Source organism: Rhinolophus sinicus, linkage group LG07 (assembly GCF_036562045.2).
Source record: "Rhinolophus sinicus isolate RSC01 linkage group LG07, ASM3656204v1, whole genome shotgun sequence".
Lineage (NCBI taxonomy): Eukaryota > Metazoa > Chordata > Mammalia > Chiroptera > Rhinolophidae > Rhinolophus > Rhinolophus sinicus.
In genome coordinates this window covers 116,811,762-116,827,543 of record NC_133757.1, presented here as the reverse complement: position 1 = coordinate 116,827,543, position 15,782 = coordinate 116,811,762, and the positions used below count along the sequence as shown (strand labels likewise).

The following is a 15,782-nucleotide window of genomic DNA, read 5'->3' as shown; positions in this document are numbered from 1 at the left end:
TTGGACAAGCAACAGTAGAATTGAGGGCACTTCGATAAAGTAATAAATACAATATATGGGTAGCGTTTAAGAAAACCACCAAGGGGGTGGTACAATATTATCAAGCTAGCAAGGGAAGTGGGGAGAGCTGTACTGTGACACCCTCTAGGCCTGAAGGCGTGAGATGAGGAAATGATTACTGGAAACCAGTGATGCGAGTTGTATGCGGAGGGATGTTTAAGATGCACTATGGTCTTGGATACATACAGCCAAGTCATAGCAACGTGGCAGTGATGGATCAAAGGAAACATATACATTTACCCCACTGCTCTCCCACTTTTATATCTTTCTGATAACTCACATTGGCCAAATACTCTTGAAAGTCTACAGGAATGCAGTGCATAGAGGACAGCCTCCTTAGGCCAAAACCTGGTAGAGAACGGTAGAAGGTGTATCTGGAGGACTAATCGTTTTATGAATATATTAAATATTGATCAAGTATTTTTTTTCTAACAAATACTTTTGCTCTTATCTACCAGTGGAGTGGAGATTTGAACCAATACATATGAATTTGAATTCAAATTCTATTGTTTCCCAGCTGACTGACACTAGGCAAGTCAAGTTTCTTCTCTCAAACAGCATTCACAATGAACTGAGGATAACACCACCTGGTAATATGTGAGGGTTAAGTGTGCTGTAAATAAAAAGGATCTACACCAAATTGAACACATGACATTTAAAATACTGAATGAGAAATTTAATTACAAAAAATGCTATCTAAAACAAGGCATTGATTGGCAGTAAAATTCAAGCATGGTTAATACTAAGTATTAAAATGTTAATAGACCATAATTGTATAAAATAAAATATTAGCTAAATCCTATATTGATTTTGCTGTGTGTAATTGAAAATAAATATGTTTGACAATGTAGTTTTTCAAAATTATTTTAATATATTACAGGCAGACATTAAAATCTTCATTTAACGAGAACACATTTTGTAATAACATTTGGTATAAAACATTTTTTGTGTCTATATTATATAAAATTATAAAACAATTAAAAAAACATTATTTTAACTACATAGTTTTAATCGGCAAAATAAACTTTATTTTATTTCCTTGTGACATTTAAATTGATATGTTTTTTCAGAAATAATACAAGGACTCATTTCCTACCAGTGCTTTGTGCCTTAAACAATGAGAGACACAGAAATATTCTGCTTTAAAATTGTCATTTGATGTAAAGTTTTAATGTATTAACTATTAATGTAAAGCTATAGAAGTCTATGATCTATCATACAAGGTAGTCTTAAAAATTGTCTACATTGTGTCTTGTGATTCATTTATATCTGGGCATATACTGGGGTCTAGTTTAATGTTTCTATCTAAGGAATAATATTATGACTTAAGAGTAATGATTTTCTTTAATACTTTTCTACATAGATAGACAGGAGCTCTGGGAGCAACAAAAAAAGTATATGGTCCCTAGCTTCAACGGGTTGGAAGAAAGGTCAAAGATAAGGACCCTTTAAAAAAATTTTGTTTGCCCATAGCTTTCAAATAATTAAAAAGAAAAACTCTATGTACTTCTACTGAAACATATCACTAAAAATGAATAATCTATTTTATGCATATACTCTTGAAATAACTAGCCTCAAATAACTAGTCATCTTTTCAAGGTTACTAAATTCATGAATTATTTACTAAAACCCAGTTGCTCAAGAATAGTTTGTCTTTTCACAGACGTCATCTCACATTTTGTGTTTGTCAGTTTTAAATAGTTGTATTTAAGACACCACATTTTCCACTTTACAACACAGTGCTTATAACGTGGGTCATTATTTCCTTTCCCTGTGCACATATTCCATATTCACGTATCAAGAATACCCAGTTTTTTACTATATAGCAGCTCAACTTCAAAACTGCTAGGGAATTTGCTACAAAGTTGGATCCTTGCATATTTTGTGTGGAACAATGCTAAATCTATGCCGAAGGTTGGCTTAATCAACCTCTTCGATGGTGGGTCCAGAAGAGACACCACCAGAAAGACGTGCTCCACCACCAGGGAAACCCCCAGGCATCCCTCCTGGAATGCCACCCTCACTCTGGTACAGCTTGGTAATGGTGGGATTACAGACTTTTCCCAGCTCTTTCTGCTGATGTTTAAATTCTTCCTTCTCTGCAGCCTGATCCTTATCAAGCTGATGATTTTATTGCACATTTCAAGGACATTCTGGTTGTCCTCATCATTGATCTTGCTTTGGGGTTTTTCATCTTCAACAGTTGCTTTCATGCTGAATTAATAGGATTCAAGTGAATTTTTGGAAGACACCTTGCCCCTCTGCTTCTCATCTTCAGCTGTGTACTGCTCAGCTCCCTGGACCCTGTGCTCGATGTCTTCCTTGCTCAGATGACCCTTGTTATTAGTGAGAGTGATTGTGTTCTCTTTTCCTGTCCTCTGATCCACAGCAAACACATTGAGGATGCCATTGGCATCAATAACAACAGTGACTTCCATCTAAAGAATACCATGAGATGTGGGAGGTATGCCTGTGAATTCAAACTTGCCAGGCAATTGTTATCCTTGGTCATGGCCCACTCACCTTCATAAACCTGAATGAGCACACCAGGGTGGTGGTCAGAGTAGGCAGTGAAGGTCTGTGTCTGCTGGGTCGGGATGGTAGTATTGTGCTCGATGAGGACAGTCATGACTCCAACCGGCAGTTTCCATGATGAGGGAAAGGGGAGTGACATCTAACAGATGCAAATATTGAATATTTTCAGATTTGTCTCCAGATAGGATGGCTGCCTGGACAGCTGTACCATAAGCAACAGCCTCATCAAGGCTGATGCTCTTATTCAACTATTTTCCATTGAAGAAGTCCTGTCGGAGTTTCTGAATCTTGGGGATATGGGTAGAACCTCCCACCAGAACAATATCATGGATCTGGGACTTGTCGAGCTTGGCATCCCGAAGGACTTTCTCTACAGGGCCCAGGGTACTATGGAATAGGTCAGCATTCAGTTCTTCAAATTGGGCACAACTGATAGAGGTATAGTAATCGATTCCTTCATAGAGCGAAGCAATCTCAGTACTGGCCTGGGTGCTGGAAGACAGAGTACTCTTAGACATTCACAAGCAATACAGAGGAGATGCCCAGCCCTCTTGTTCTCACTGATGTCCTTCTTATACTTGTGCTTGAACTCTGCAATAAAATGGTTGACCATTTGGTTGTCAAAGTCTTTTCCACCTAAGTGGGTGTCCCCAGCTATAGATATGACTTCAAAGATTCTATGTGCACTTGTGAGAATTGACACATCAAAAGTGCCACCTCCCAAGTCAAAGATCAGCACATTTCTTTCGGCTCCAACCTTTTTGTCTAAGCTGTAAGCAGTGGCATCAGCAGTTGGCTCACTGATGATACCAAGCACATTGAGACCAGCACTAGTTCCAGCATCCTTGGTAGCCTGACGCTGAGAGTCACTGAAGTAAGCAGGTACTGTGATGACAGCATTAGTAACAGTCTTCCCAATGGAGGCTTCTGCAATTTCCTTCATCTTTGTCAAAACTACAGATGACACTTCCTCTGGATAGACACTTTTTGGCTCTCCCTTATATTCTACTTGGACCTTGAGCCTGCCAGCATCATTCACCACCATGAAGGGCCAATGCTTCATATCGGATTGAACAACAGCATCATCAAATATACAGGTATTTGGCATCAAAAACAGTGCTGGAGGGATTCATTGCAATGTGACTCTGTGCGGCATAACCGATCAATCATTCGGTATCAGTAAAGGCGACATAACTTGGTTCAGTTTCCCCTGATGACTGGCAATTATTTCCACTTCTTTGTGTTGGAAAACACTCACACAAGAGTAGGTGGTGCCTAGATCAATGCGAACTGTAGGTGCCTTAGGCATGGTTGCTTCGTTGTAAGCATGGTTTGCGAAGAAGATAGATTTCAACAGCTGCCCCCCCCCCACCCCCGCGTTCAATGAGCAGATGGTGTCTTACTTAAGGCATAGATATTTGTTGAGTAAAAATTGCGTGCTTGAAAGAATGCTGTGATAATTTACTAAATACTATAATGCTTTGCTAAATAAACACTACTAATGGAAGCAATAATCACTATTCACATAGTTTAAGGGTGGATATTACTGTTGGGGAATGGAATGTACGCTGATTTTGACCTGATGCAGATGCCGACCAAAAGTCTTCAAATACAGATGTGACTATTGTTTTCATTAGGCGATATACTCATTGCAAATTAATCACATTCTTATTTTAAAGAATAAATATTATGAAGACAATAAACTCAATGTAATTATTAGTCATTTACTTGGCACTCAGCACAATTCCAAGTAGACACTATTTTAAAGTCTAGGGGTAAAAGTTGAATAAGGCATAATAGCTTCAGTTTGAATGGCAGGTGGGGTTAGATACTATGGAAGCAGGAGAACAATTAAGCAAGTATGGTCTAGAAAAGAGTTATTGAAGGTCTACCAAAGAATACCTGAAATGTCAATATGGGAATGGCTTTGGGAGATATTTTGCAGGTAGAAACAGAGAAACAACATTTTTAAATGGATAGAAATTAGTGATGAATAACATGGATTCTGGAATGGGTAATACAGTATTAGAGCTGTTTCTAGACTAAATAAGAAAAAAAGGAATGCAAGGTTTTTAGGGGTGGAGAAGGTATGAAACACAATAATAGTTTTGTAGCTGTAAGGTTGCATGTGGGACGTGTATGAATTAATTTTCAACAAGTTCTAGATACACAGTAAACCATATTACTATATAGAGTAACTTTGCTATTTAAAAAGGTATCATGGAAGTTAGTAAAATTGTTTTTTAATATCAACAAATACTCACTCTCTGTATGAATATATTTAATAACTAAACCAAATTGTGTATGATTAATCTAATACCAACTTTCCACCAAGCCATTAATAACAAAATATAAGGATAAAGTGCAGCTTCTCAAGGCAAATATTCATAATTTTGGTAAATTCTATTGTCTTAAATTTAAACAAACAAACAAAACTAAAGGGAAACGCAATAAGGATAAATTATTTCTAATAACATATAACAGCAAACAACATTACAATAGCCTGATGATGGTGATGACAGCTAACATTTATACAGCACTTCCTATGTACCAAGAATTGTTCAAAACCATGAATTGTTCCAAGTTCTTTACATAAATCAGCTCATACGTTCCTCAAAGTATGCTTAAAAATTTCCATTTGACTCAGGAGACATTTAGGTTGAAAGATGTTTTAAGAGACTTGAGCCAGAATTCCAAACCAATTAACAGATTTTATCGAGCCATAAGAAATCTTATTTTGATAGGATGTTAAAAAATGTAATTATTACTTTTCTTTCCTGTCCACAAAATACACAATAATTGTGGGCTTTTGGCTAATACCTCTGAAACTTAATCTTTGCTGTAAGTAATGTATCAGTTAATTTTATTGAGTACCATGGAATATCTTATGTGAGGCAATGCAGAATCAATAGAAAGTGCGTTTTAATCAACTAAAGTAATAGAATATTAAAACCTTATTTAAAACTTTGGCAACTCTATTTCCCCACATTTTGAGGTTATTCTTCATACTATTTAACAGTGACAACATACCTTATTTTAAAATATGTCAGTAGGGTGGTACTAATATAAAAATAGTACTAGTTCTGCTTATATAGCTTAAAAATCCAGTCATATAAGTGATGTGGCTATTAGAAAATGTATCCGATTGGGCCTGTCTCTTCACATTTTTTGAAGATATTAGCAAGATAACTCTGACAAGAGTCACATAGATTTCAGTTAACAGGGAGAGTTAACCTTTGTACTAACTATTCCTTGTACAAATCACATTCCTCTCCATACAGCTTTAGGTTCCTATGAGGAAAAAATCTGCATAGCAATCCCTCAGATAATTGACATAAAAAGAATATTCACCATTCCACCTTTGTTATGACAAGGCCCACCAAGAATACAAAAACATTTCCACTAAAATATGAAAGTATAAATTATTTGGAGCTATTACTATCTCATTAGGTTTATGTTTTATAAATACATCTTACTTTTAAGAAATTGAGTAATGCTTTTTAAAAAGAAGTTTGGGACTTAGCCATCAATAACCAGGGAAGATTACAGCTTCACACAGTGCTCACACTAAATATATATAGTCCCACAATCCAATTAAAAGCCAAAGAAGTCCACAGAGAAGGAAAATAAAATAGAAGTTACCAAGGGTTTGGGGGAAGGGGAGTGGAAGTCATTGTTTAATGAACACAGAGTTTCTGTTTGAAAGAATGAAGAAGTTCAGAAAATGGATAGTGGTGGTAGGTGTGGAACATTGCAAATGGACTTAATGCCATTGAATTATGCAGTTGAAAATCACTAAAATGACAAATTTTATGTGATATATAGTTTATCTCTCCCAAAAACAAAAGGAACATCATTAGACGTGCCCCGCAAGTGTCCCACAAACCAATAAACCTTATAGTCATTCATTTCGTTTTCTGTTAACTTCAATTCATAGTCTACAGTCTGATTTGGGCGCTTAAAAGTGCCTAGGCTGTCACTGAACTTAATCATCTACTGTCCCATCCAATGTGTATATCTTTGCCGGGCATCTCCATCTCTTTAATGTCCATGACCCACTGAGGGGCTAAGGGAAGAAGGCTGCGGCTCTGCCTCTTTGCACTTCTGGTTCTACATACTTTATGCACAGCAGTAGCTCCAGGTGGGCTCTCTCCCTTTGGAAACTCCGGAGAAAATTTCTAGAATTCCCTGAGTGATGCCTTTAAGCCTTTGGTCCAGCAAGGTTTCTGTTGAAAGCATACTTATTATCCCAAAGCAGCTTCACTGCTCTACACATGCAAAAAGTTGGTGTTTACTGATTTATTTTGTTGTGCAAACTCATACTTCAAGGACCTCAGCAATCCCCACTCACTATAAACAAAATTTCTTGACAACTAGCTTGAGGCTGGGTGGGGAAGTGGGGAGGTGGGAATGGGGAAAACTTGTTTTCCAGTGGAGGTAACCACCCACAAGCATTTACAGGAATCCTACCTTCAAAGGTAAACACCTGATCACTCCATGCCCTTATGCCTTCTAGAGGTGGACATAAGCCAGATGGGAGGCCTTCCTGATTTTTTAGTACACAAGAATTAAACCAGCAGGTTTTAAAAAGTACAAGTGAAATGTCTGAGGGCTGCGAGGCTCTGAAGAAATGGTAAAAGTCCTAGCAGGGGAGGTGAATTGTAAAAACGGGATGATTCCTAGGGACTCTCCGGTAACTGAAGGGGAGTTAAACTGACTTAACTGCTAAAATACCCCCTGGGTCTGAACATCAGTCAAGAAAAGCAAAATAGTTTGATTTTCGTTAAAGAAAACTGTGTTTAAAACTGAAAGTGTTTGATGTCATTCTAATTCCCATTCTGATTGTTTTCTCACATTTCCTTTTAAGAACGTATTACATTGGGACATTTTACTCTTTATAATAAAAAAAAAATTGTATAGGGACTTGTTTAGAAGCACAATAAACCATTTCATGGTGTGAAATATGGGGTAATAATTCACACCTTGTGCATTGCATGGATCTCAGTGCAGTCATATCTAACAAGGCGAAGGGTATGTGTTATTACATCATAATTCACATCCTGTTGTGTTGTGTATCTTAAACATTATCTTGCAAAGGAAAAATTTTACCACTTTACACTCATCTGTCTCGTTCTCAAATTTGGGTTTGAATATATGGCTTTGGAGGACTATACAAAAATGCAGGTCAAACCATACTTTAATTCTGTAGATTATGATATGCTTTGTGTCACATCTGAAATAATGTTGTTGGCTAATTTAAATCAATACATAGGATTGCACTGAACAGGAATTCAAGAAATATCGGGATAGGTATTATATATATGTTGTGCAAGCAAACTTATTTGTCAGATGACCCTGACTATTGCCCTTCATGTTAAATATGTTTGTTTGCAACTTATTTTCACAAATTGAGGCCAGGGGTGTAAATTAGTTACTTGAACATTACCGTGATGGTAACATCTGTGTCACATTTAGGGTTCCAATTTAGGAATACTTAATAATTTTCATTGACTTGTTAATTCTGGAAGTAAAAGTGTAAATGTTTTGGTGATTCTACTAATTTTGTTGATGCTAACTATCTTCTTTAAAATTAAATTAAAAAGTGAAGATTCATTTTGATGCAGATTCTTAAACACACGCGTCCATGTTTGACTTAGACGGACATTTCTGAGTTCAAACTGAAGAGCTGTTAGGTGTTTCTTATTATTAACCTCAGAATTCTACATAAAGCAGCAGCATCAGAATTCGTTTGGCACAATCTGCTTTTTGTTTGTTCGCCTGCTTGTTTAAGAGACAAATTTAATCCCAGAGAGATTAAGCTAAGCAAATTTGATAACAAAGAGTATAAATATTTCAATTTTTTAATTGCTTGTTTTCTGACAGTAGCTGCATGATTCTCAAAATGTCTTTCTTTTATATACTTAATACTGAAAGAGCCAGTACTCAGCCTTTAGTTAAGATCTCTCTCACACACACACACACACACACACACACACACACACACAAATCGGTGCTTTCCACTGGCTATATTTTGTTATTTAAATTTAAAATTTAATTAGTTATAATTAAATATAATTAAAAATTTAATTCCTCAGCAACTCTAGCTGCATTTGAAGAGCTCAGTACTCACATGTGGTTAGCGACTACCATCTTGAACAATGCAGATATAAAATATCTCCATCATTACAGAAAGTTCTATTGCCTGTGCTGATATATATGTATATATACATGTATATATATGAATATATATGATATATATGTATATATGTATATATATGATATATATGTATATATATATGAATAAAATGTTTTGTGTTTTAAATCATAAAAATGTCATCTATACAAGTTTTATGGTTTAAAACACAAAATATATATTTATTTTTATTTTTTAAACATATGTTTTAAAGTGGTTGTTTCTACATCCTAATCAAATTGAGTATTCAACAAGAAACCCCTAGGAGTTCTAGCTTAAAAAATGATCTAAATCACTTGAAGGTATTAAAAAAAAATCATGAAACAATTTATTGCAATCATCGGTGTGTGCTTTTATTTATTTATGTATTTGGTTGGTTGGTTTGTTTTCAACACTTCTCTTTACCCCAATATGCAATTAATGTATTTGGTTACAAACTGAAAACTGTTTACTTCAAGAAAATAGGAAGTCAAAATTGCTTTGAGGAGGGTTTAAAAAAGCAAAACTGGATTCCAGATTCTTTTAGTTTATATACTTTTGATAGATAATATCTTCTTGATTTATATAAAATATAGCCATTTTTCCTTGTCTCTATGTTGTTTGTCTAAGTTATTTTCAAGGACTTAATAGATAGATTCATTTTTGTTGATTTATACATATCTATTAGTTTTGACTCCAGAACTTAAGTAAACTGTAATATAATTGGATTTGACTGTAGTTGTTTTTATAATTAATTTTCATGTTTGTTTGCTGAATGTACCATGTACACCTTTGAGCTGTTTGCCATATGCAATTGACTGTAAAATATTTGACCTGATATGTTATTATTCATTTAATTAAAACACCAACTCATTGCTATGATGAAGACTGGCACAGTGGAAAAGGCAAATACTTGGGGGGGAAAAATGTATAAATTAGCTAGCTTCAAGAAAGGGTACACACTGTAGAAAAAGTAAGGCAAGATTAATGGCATCTAATATGTATCTTGTGCTTTAGCTTAAGGAAGTTATCACGGCCTGTTATTCAGCCAAGGGCTCCTCCTTTAATCATTTACTTAGCACTTACTATATATGAGTTACCAGGTTAGGTGAATATAAAGCTAGAAAATCATGAAGCAATGAGTAAATCAGAGTAGCACAAAATCATTAGAAGACTACCCTCCTTAGAGCATTAAGTAGATGAAGTTTTGCTGAATTAAAGTAGAATTAAATAGAGGCCAACTTTTGAAAGCATGTTTAATGACTAAGCACTCCTCTCCAATCGTTGGCTTCTGCCACACAAGGAGAGTTGTGCCGCGTGGCCAGGCCTGAGTGTAGTGATGGAGGGTCGGCAATGAGACATTGTATAAACACCTAAGGAACAGAGCAAATCCACTGTGCTGCCAGACAATGCATGCATATCACCTCACTCAATTCTTCCAACTCTATCTCCAGGCCCCCATTTTGTGATTAATCCAGGCCTCTCAATTCTCATTCCTCTCACTGTATGTTGTTTTCATGTTCAGGCTATCACTTAAATCTGATTCTCCCCTGAGCACAAAGATGGTCTGGTCGTTATCCCTCAACGTGCAGGATGCTTGGGCCAGCTGCCTAAAGTATCCCTGGCCCTCTCAGCACACACTCTTCTGTACTTCACTCTGAGATGGCATGTAATCGGCAGGACTTCCTTCCTCAAGTCCTCCCCAAATCCTCACTCACTGCACCGTCCATACTGGCAAGATATCCAGTGATTTTTTAATTTTATTTTATTTTCTGTCATTGAACTCTGGAACTCCAGAGACCTCTTCTACTTCAGCTACAAACTCCCAAGAACTTTCATGACCCAGACTACTATTTCTAAAGTTACAAATTCTGCCTATATCTCCCCTTCTCTCTCTCTCAACAGTATTTACTGAACAAATTAAGAATGAAAATATCAAGATTAGACTATTAATCCATCAGCCTAAAAACATGAAAAGACATACTTATGATATTTTGAAAAATAAACTGTATTTTTACAGAAAAGAAATTAATCAAATGTCTACTGTTCACCTGTCAAGTGTTTCACATGTGGGGGAAGCATATTAAGTATAAGCATGTTATGAAATTCACATGAGGCTCTGTTTATGAAAGTGCATTGTATAGAATTAAAGGGATCTGATAAATTTCAACTCGTGTCTCAAATTACCTATTTTATTAGGCTTTTCAAAGAAATACAGTCATATACATGAAATCATCCTCTGTTGCATACCATGGTTATCATTTTTTATTTGAAAGATGTCAGATACATCATGAATTATTTGAATAAAGTACCAGATTCTAATTCACTTGGCAAGTGCTTGTTTTATAATTTATGGCTAGCCACTGCTTATATAGGAAATGTAAGTATACATGTATTTGCTTAGTTAATTCTCACAACAATCCTATGATGTGGGTAGTACTATATCGTTGTATAGATGAAGGCACAGAGACTCTCAGTGACTTGTTCAGAGTCACACTGCTTAGGGTGGAGTTGTATTCACATGCAGCCAGCCCCATTTCAGGGCCCAATCTCTCTCTCAGCAGTATTTATTGAATATGTGGTGGGGCCCTGAAGAACGTGCAAAGTGAAGAAGAGCAGTCTATTTTCTCTCTTCTTTGTTTTAGAATAAAATTGAGAGTAAAATGTCTGCGATGTGTCATATGAAAGAAAACTTTAGTATCCTTCAGGAAAGTATTGACTTCTAAAATTATTCCAAGAGCATTCTTATGAGGACAAAATAGGAAAAAAACAAAAACATTAGTAACAAAAAATAAAAATAAATAAAAACCGGTCTACGTCATATAATTAAAAAAGAACTAGCCATACTTCTCAAAGGGCATCTCTGTCTTAACCCACTCAAAGTTTTCAAAGGTGCATTTATCACCTATTAGGACTTATGTTCAATCAATGTACATTTCATAATTACACAACTCCCTAAATATAGTTCATTTGGTTTATTAATAAAAAATGAGTGCTGGTACACATTATTGCCTGCTTGTTTCCCCTTAAGTCACCCTCTCACTCTAGCAAAGAAAAATGTCTACAGTTACTGTTGGTCACATAATGCAGGTATTTTGTTATTTTTAGTGTAAACAAAATGAAAAAGTAAATGTGCAAAAAGTAAACCTTGAAGCCAGCAATGATAACAGGATATGTGTAAATGAGTGGTTATTATGTTTTCTTTTCTCCGAAGGGCCAAAATTAAAAATGTAAACCTTTTCATAAGGCCATGGGGCAGATAAAGACAGGAGAGGTCTAACTGCAATATATCCTGTAATGGAATCACAGTCTGTGTAGAAGCTGATTAAGGTTAATTTGAATCACATCAATTTGAATTAATGTGGCCTTTGCAGAATGAACAACACCTTGGTGCCAACATGATCAATTAACACCTTTACCTCCATACATCCGCCTGGAAAGGTTAGATTTATTAGTTATCAAGATAACATTTTAGAATGCAAATCCATGTTACTTCATTTTCTCTAAACCACCTCACCTGAGCACCTGGAAAGTTTCAAGACAGCTGTGTCTTGGAGGGAAATCATCTATAATGTAAAGCAAGAAAGGATGTATGGAGAAAAAGCGAGCCAGATTTACTGAAAAGACACAGTTTTGCCTGTTTACAAGTGCTGTACAAACAAGTACAAGTTACCCAGCTAAGTCAAAATTATAATTCAGGTCAAATAACTGGCTATATTTTTATGCATATAGTCATATGTTATCCATATGCATTTAAAATTTTAAATTTTGGAACGCCCTTGCATCTCGTATCGTTACTACCCAGCTCCGACCTTTTTTCGTTACTCACATTTTCACTTATCTATGCTATGTAACGAATTACCACAATCACTTGCTTCACGGGCCAAAAATGCTTTTGCTCCCGATTCTACACGTTGGGAAGATAAGCACACCTCATGCATTTCTGTTCCATGTGGTGCCTGGGACAACTCGCGTGGAGCTGAAGCATCTAAAATAGTGTCACTGACAAGTCAGTTGCCTTAACTGGTAGGGCTGAAATGGTTGGGGATGGTTGAGCTGCTCTCCACTTTTTAGTAAGTTACTATCCAGGGCATCTGTGTTTCCAAGGACTAGCTCTTCCTAAAGGTATCCAGGCTTCTTTGTGATGACTGACTTCAAAGAGAAGTTAACAGAAGCTTCTGTTAGTGCCTCTGAAGTCCTGGCTAAAAGCCAGAACGTATCACTTCCAACACCTTCTGCTGGTTAAAGCAAGTCTCAGGGCCAGTCCTAGTTCAAAGCAATGGGAAACTGACTCCCTGTCTGTATGGAAGGAGTGGGACGTCCTTACATGAGTGGGATTCTGGTGCCATTTTCGTAATCAGTGGATACAACGCAGTTAAGGCGGAGTCCTGTTCTAGAAGCCTTCCCTTACATACCACTCAACAGAAGCTAGGCCAAGCGTTCCCCTTTCATATTTTTCTACTCCTTATCATTATATTTATGACACTGGACTGCTTCCTTTATCCATGACTGCTTCCTCGAAAGACCACAAGAAACAAGGACATAGTCAGTTCTTACTCATTCTTGTGTCATCTGTATTTCAAGCATTTTTGGCAAAGCAAGAGTTCACTAAAAGACTGTTAAACATACCGTGTTTCGCCAAAAATAAGACTTAGCCGAACCATTAGCTCTAATGCTTCTTTTGGAGCAAAAATTAATGTAAGACCCGGTCTCATTTTAATGTAAGATCCGGTCTTATATACGACCGGGTATAATATAATAATACATATAATATAACACCAGGTATAATATAATATAATGTAATGTAATATAACATAATATAATATAACATAATATAATACCAGGTCTTATATTAACTTTTGCTCCAAAAGATGCATTAGAGCTGATGGTCAGGATAGGTCTTATTTTGGGGTAAATACGGTAGCTCAAACTTTGACATGATTTTCTATGATATTCACATGGAGGAATTGAGGAAAGATGAATTTGGGAATAGGAAAACTCACAAAACTTATAGTGGTCATGTAACTAGAATATTTCATTAAATAAATAACAATAAAATGAAACAATGAGGCAAAGAAACCCCAGGGAATATACTACAGGACCAGTACATTGCTCTAAGGGGGGTTACATGAGACATTTGATTCTACTTTTTTTGTATCTGTTTTAATTACAATAACTAATGTTCAGTTCATTTAATATATGTGTCTGTATGTGGCATTTGTAGGTATTTATTCTCATAGCTGTACATTTTCATAAATCTAGATAATTTGGGAAATATAAGAAGGGCAGGCATTGCAAGGAGGGGAATATAAGAAGGAGGTATTGCAAGGAGGGCAAAATTTCAGGATTGAAACTTTCAGAGAGCAAACTATTAATAAAAATCCATAGCCTGTATCAGTATAGTTGAAAATTTGGGAGTCTCTTCTTCCTCTAACTTTTCCATCTGTCTCTTATTTCATTTCCTTACTATTAGAATAGTCATGAGCTTGTTGAAACAATCCCAATGAACTATTTCAAAGCAGCCTCTGTATAAAACCATTTCTTTAAAATGCTTAATAAACATCATTTAATGTTTTTTTGTTGTTGCTGTCTGCTTGTTTCTTCCTTTAATGAAGCAGAGGGTTTGAGAGACTCCAGAACTAGCTTCCCTATCTCTTTTAAAGGTGTCAGAAAGAGAAATAAGGATCCAGATCTGACATATTTATTCTCCTGTCCTAAAATAAAAGTTGTCAATAAACAGAATACCTGTACAATTCTTGTAACATTTTAAACTGAAAAAAATAGTTATAGATAACAGATATTTTATAGGCACATTAAAAGATTACTTTATGTGCCAAGAACTGCCTAAATACAATAGAATTTTATTTTTCAATTAGGAAACACAATGAGGACTAGATAAATGGTTACTTTTCTGTTTCATCAGTAGGTTTGCTTATACACAATTAAGTTGTTAGTTTGCCAATTAATTTCATTAGCTTTCTGTTTCTGTTCATTGTGTTGAAGGCTACAGAAGCTATTTGAAATGTGTCCCCAGAGATATTCTTTTTTATTAGAAAATCACTTTAAAGTGAAATGTATCTGCTAGACACAGAAACATGAACAAAATAAATAAACTTACAATTTTCTTCCAGTTATTCATATGCATAAGGCACATGGTCAGAAACTCTACAGCAGACATAGGACAAAAACGCTACACAAGGAAAAATGTATCTTTCGTGCAGAAAGTATGAAGTAGGATAAAAACAGAGCCACTGTTATGGGGAAGCCCTTCCCACACAACTGGTGCAAAGGTTGGGGTGCATGGAGCCGCTAAAAGCACATGCTCCAAACTGGTGACAAGAAAAGTGGCAAATGTTGGGACTTGCCTACCAAAAGGCTGTTCTCTGAAACTAGACCTTGTGGTTGCCACAGGAAAAATATAGGGCTGGCCAATGATATACGTAGTTTACATTGCCAGCTCTCAAATGCCACCATTCTGGCATGATCAGTATGGTCAATCTTAGTGGTCAAATGTCCATCTTTGGAAGCATTCAAAACATATACTAAGTACTTCATGCTAACGGAAACAAGTAACATTTTTATCACTATCTTTCACTAACACTGCATATTGCATTATATTTTCTAGCAGATGTTATAAAAATATCACGCAAGTGTCTTTTAGCAAACATTAGTCTGTGAATTTAAAATATTGACATCTAGTGTTGAAACTTGTTGACATGTACTTACTAAAATTAAAAATGTAACAGATATTCATCTGTATTTTGTTTAGCTAAATATGTCTGTTTTCTTTTTAACTTGCATCCAAACACCATTCTGGAGTTTTTATCTATTTTCCGTTGCTCCCATTTAATAAACATGTCTGGTGTTTGTTCATCTTAGCCTATTTCATATCCAGCGATACAAATAATCTGTCTTTATTTATGGAAATCTAAACAATGCTTCAGTAAACTATTAGGTGATTCATTCCATTTAACAAATGTTTGTTGTACATATCTCTGTAGTTGTTACTTCATTT

General features: G+C 35.7%; 1 pseudogene; it reads right to left on the bottom strand.

Moving 5' to 3' along the window:
• Positions 1-1,980: 1,980 nt before the first annotated feature.
• LOC109436537 (heat shock cognate 71 kDa protein) lies at positions 1,981-3,904 on the bottom strand (annotated as a pseudogene).
• Between the last annotated feature and the right edge of the window lie 11,878 nt (positions 3,905-15,782).